General features: G+C 45.3%; 1 pseudogene; it reads left to right on the top strand.

Moving 5' to 3' along the window:
- The first annotated feature begins 3,993 nt into the window (after nt 1-3,993).
- Nucleotides 3,994-4,117, top strand: LOC142201662 (U2 spliceosomal RNA; annotated as a pseudogene).
- The last annotated feature ends 1,121 nt before the right edge of the window (nt 4,118-5,238 follow it).

The raw sequence follows: 5,238 nt of genomic DNA on the forward strand, positions 1-5,238 counted from the left end.
CTGTCAATGTAATGTCAAGAAATCAATAGTTAACTCTTGATGGGAAAACGTAAAAACAAGGCCATGTTCGTTGCTGTTAAGGTAGTGGATGAACTCTGGTATGGGCGCTACATTTCCGACCCACACAATAAGTAGGTCATCAATGTAGCGCCCATACCAGAGGAGGGAAGACACAAAGGGATTGGTGTCTGAAAAAATAAATTTTTCTTCCCAATGTACAAGGAGGTTCGCAAGAGAAGGTGAAAACGGGGCACCCATTGGTGCCCCGCAAACTTGTAGGTAAAAGGACTCTCCAAATAAGAAATAATTATGTTTTAATAAATAAGATGTCACAGAAATAACATATTCACAAACTGAATGTGTTGTAACGATATAAATGGTGTGCAAGGGAATCAAGTGCCTTGGAATGGGGTATGCTTGGGTATAAGGAACAAATGTTGCTTGTAACCCAGCTGTAGTTCTCACACCATTTGAAATCCCTGAAACACTTAAGGACCTCCCGGCTATCCTTAATGTAGCCAGCGGTCCTCTTAACCAGCGGCTGTAGAATCGAGTCCAGCCAGCTACCAATCCTTTCATTTAACGAACCATTGCTGGATATAATGGGTCTGAGAGGTGGAGGGGAAAACATCCTTATGAATTTTGGGGAGTCCATATAAAATAGGGACTCGAGGTGTTAAATTTAACATATATTCACCCTCCACCTCTCCGAACACCCCTAGAGCAACTCCTTCTTCGATCAGATTTTTCAAGATGTTACTGAATTCTTGTGTAGGATTGTAGCTGAGCTTTTTATAAGTTTTAACATCATCCAGTATGCGTTGACAACTTTCTAAATAGTCCCCTCTTTTAAGAATGACAGTCTTCCTCCCCCCCCCCCCTTGTCTGATCTCTTAATGATATTTTTGTTTTGTGTTTTTTTTTTTTTTTTTTTTTTTTAATAATCCCTACTATTGACCTTACTATCCAAAACCTTAAGATCCTCCTCCATTTTATCCTCCTCCTTCCTAGTCCGGTTTTATGGTGAGTGGCAGTGTGCATATATTTAACTCTTTCTTAATATATTATGCATTAAAATAAATCTGTTGAAGCTTTGGTTAGTGTTGGTCTCTCCCACTTTTGTCACAATCTGCCAATAACAAGTTGCCCTGTGAAGGGCTGTCCCATGTTTACTGTCTCATATACTTACAGGCTTTATGGTATATGGAGGTTGTGTTCTTCCTTCCTCCAGCACGGTCCAGTCTATTCCCTCAATAATGAGTTTCTATGTATAGTAAGGGCCCATTCCCACAAAGTAACACGGTGCTCAATCTGACACACAAACCCGTGTCATAGTGAGTGTCAAAACAGAATCCCACTGACTTCAATAGATGCCGTCTTATGCGTGCTACACATTGAAATCAATGGGTTAAAAAGCCTCCCATTGATTTCAATGTGCAACGTGCGTTAGATGGCATCCATTGAAGTCAATGGGATTCTGTTTTGACGTGCTCACTCTGACACGTGATGAATAGGGGTGGGGGGTAGTGCAGAAGAGCTGACACTCCTATAGCATATACTAATAATCAGGCCCCTCTTGTACTTGCTATGTGAAAGAATAGGATATCAAGTACTGGTATAGCTCAGTAAGTAGCACACGCACTCAGGTCACGCTGAGTAGGGCACCCTTGCAGTTTCTTGCCACAGCTTAGGGGCTTATTGAGCTGTGTTTACATATTCAGATTTGGATACTGTTATTTTAAGTCTAAATTAAGTGGACTGAAAAAGAACCTTCTGTTCTTTCCATGTTCACTTCCTTAGATCTGCACCTGAGTTTGGCTTAAGACACAGCATTAGGCTGTGTTCACATGTTCAGGTCTCCGATCAGGCCAATTATGGGAAACAATTACTAGAGGTCAATGTACTGCCAATTATAATATATTTAGCCTTCGTTGAGTTATAATATACTCGCCCTCTTTAGGATGTCCCATTCATGAGGGTGCAGGGTATCTGGGTATTTGAAATGGCTGAACAAGTGTCCTGGAGTCCCTGCACGCCCTGTGACCTCAGATCTACAAATAACCAACAGGTCAAAGTCAGCTATTTTTATATGACCAGAGCAGTCTAAGAACATTTTTGGGCTTCAGGTCTCTGCAAGAAAGTCAGTTTGATAGATTAGTCCTGGAAGGGTTTTACATGAAGTTAGTAGATCACAAAGCTCTGCATAACCATTATTCAAGATGGACGAGTCATGTAGCTGTCTAAGGCCTCACACACTGACCTGAAGCCTGTCCAGCAGTGTAAGGGGGCATTCACATGCAGTAACGCCGGGCGTGTATCACAGCCGTACACGCCAGCATTACGGCAGACTGCCGAACACTTCCCATTCACTTCAATGGGAGCGCTCGTAAACGCCGCTGTTACGAGCGCTCCCATTGAAGTGAATGCGAAGTGTTCGGCAGTCTGCCGTAACGCCGGCGTGTACGGCTGTGATATACGCCCGGCGTTACTCCGTGTGAATGCCCCCTAATGCTGTGAATGGAGATGTTCTCCTTACTAGCAATACTTCCTTATACCTCCAGACAGTCCGATGGAGCATACTACACCTCCATAAAAGAGCTGGTACACAGAAGTACAGGAGAGGCCTTATATTTCTCTATGGAAGGCCTATTATAGTCTATACTAAACTCTAATATGGTGTGTATGAGCCCCAAAATGTGACCGGCTATAGAATATTAGCATTTAGGGTTTTAATTAGAGATGAGCGAACAGTGTTCTATCGAACACATGTTTGATCGGATATCAGGGTGTTCGCCATAATCGAATCGAACACCGTGTGGTAAAGTGCGCCAAAATTCGATTCCCCTCCCACCTTCCCTGGCGCCTTTTTTGCACCAATAACAGCGCAGGGGAGGTGGGACAGGAACTACGACAACAGAGGCATTGAAAAAAATTGGAAAAAGTCATTGGCTGCCGAAATCAGGTGACCTCCATTTTAGACGAATAGTGGATTTCAAATCCAGGTCATATGAGAATGTGAACTTTGTGACTATGAGACAGGGATAGCTGTACAGGCAGGGATAGCTAGGGATAACCTTTATTTAGGGGGGAATGTTATTAAAAATAACTTTTTGGGGCTCTATCGGGTGTGTAATTGTGATTTTTGTGAGATAAACTTTTTCCCATAGGGATGCATTGGCCAGCGCTGATTGGCTAAAGTACGGAATTCGGCCAATCAGCGCTGGCTCTGCTGGAGGAGGCGGAGTCTAAGATCGCTCCACACTAGTCTCCATTCTGGTCCGACCTTAGACTCCGCCTCCTCCAGCAGAGCCAGCGCTGATTGGCCGAATTCCGTACTCTGGCCAATCAGCACTGGCTAATGCATTGTATTGGCGTGATGAAGCAGTGCTGAATGTGTGTGTTTAGCTCAACTACACTGGTGCTGGCCATGTTACACGGAGCTCGTCTGTCTATGAAGTACCAAAGGTGTCTTCCACCAATATATTCATCACATAAAACAAATATCTGTAGAAAAGCCAGGACCTGCTGCTCTCAGAAGATGAAGACTTTGGTTTTTCCTTTCACCATCTTTATGGCAAGCTGTTTCTCTGAACTGGAAAGCCAGAATCTGGAAGAGACTGAGGAATAAGCGTATATACCGGTGTGAATGGGGATCTAGTGTATGATCAGTGAAGTGAACATGTAACTTTCCATAAGTGCCAGATCTATGCTCATGCAAGGTCAGGTAACTACACGTCAGTGTTAGGAATCCTAGTAAACAATATAGGGTTGGGTTTTCTAGAACTGTTACATATGGCAGCCTATCAGAGGGCAGCTTTTCAGATACTTTTCTCATAGTATATACTCTCCGCCTGTAGATTAGTCTGTATATGAGGGTTCAGGTTCTCAGGATGAGTGATACAGAGGATGGATCACAGGAATTGGTGTAATTTCCCTCACAAAATGGGAACTTTCCAATGGTCACTTCATTCTCCATAGCAGTGAGAAGAGATGGCTGCTTCTCGGCCTTTTGGCCAAGATCAAGTGTAGTATCTGTTCTTATCAGAAGTAGAGAGTAGGCGAAACTGCTGAGAGCGCGGTCTGGGACCGGCCACGGCAGGAGTAGGCCGAAATCTATGGAGGTAGGAATGGAGAACCACTTGAGGCGTTGTTGATGGGGGACGTGGTTAGTACGCCGGCTCCGCCAGTGGAGGTGATGGACCCACTGCAGGGGGCTGGCAGAACGCCACTGACGCTGTCAACATGACCACCAGGGGGACAGGACGCTCCCTGGGGATCTTACCATGGGCCAGGGAAGCGCTTGAAGGTCTCTGGTGTCGTGCCCTGGGGGTTGAGTGGCCCCCGGGGTGCCTTAAATCACTGAGCCTGGGAAACTCACTGATTTGGGCACATTGTGTGGCACTAGAATCACACCTTGCTGAGCACCCACTCCTTTATGCCTGGTTTTCCAGCATAGGAGAATTTTTATAGATCTGGCGGTAAACCAGGCTCGTATGGGCACTTTACCACTTATATAAGTGTTTTTCACCTCTTTTTGTTCACTCGTCACCTTTTTTGTGTGTCAACGAAGGGATGCTGTACCCTTTTGGGACTCTTCCTGATGGTTGTCTGGAGATGAGGCCTGTAATGGGTCTCTCCTCTGTCAGTCGACCTGTCCTGGGGAACCGGGGCAGGCGCAGACCTCTTTGCTTGAGTCAAGGAGTATATCTGGTGGTGGCAGCCCGGAGAGAAACTAGACGACTGGTAGTCCTGAGTACCCTTGGTGGTGGCAGCCCGAGGGGAAAACGGACGTTGGGGGACGTCCTGCTCCGGCAGATGGTCCATCGGTTACTCGACCCCACTCGGTCACCTTTTGGTCCTTGTGGGGAAGAGTTAGTCAGGAACCTCCCTCCCCTCCCCCCCCCCCCCCCCTTTAGGGGAAGGGTGCGTTTTTTTTGGCAAGCATCCTGGGCACGTTTGTGTTTTTTTTTTTTTTTTTTTTGTGGCACCCACGCTTTTTTCGTGCACTTGGTGTTTTTGATTGGCACAGACGGAGACCTAAAAAGAAAAAGTATTATGTCAAGGGACGCTAAGGGGTTAAAATGACTGGCAATATCTATCAAGACCTTAAGGTTTTAGGTCAATGCAAACAAAACTCTTAAATGGTGTGTATGAGCCCCAAAATATAACCATAGGTATCAAGGTAATACATTGGCTATAGTGAATGTGATGTATAGTACAGTAGCGGTGAGTAATATA

The sequence above is a fragment of the Leptodactylus fuscus genome, chromosome 4 (genome assembly GCF_031893055.1).
Source record: "Leptodactylus fuscus isolate aLepFus1 chromosome 4, aLepFus1.hap2, whole genome shotgun sequence".
NCBI classification, from domain to species: Eukaryota; Metazoa; Chordata; class Amphibia; order Anura; family Leptodactylidae; genus Leptodactylus; species Leptodactylus fuscus.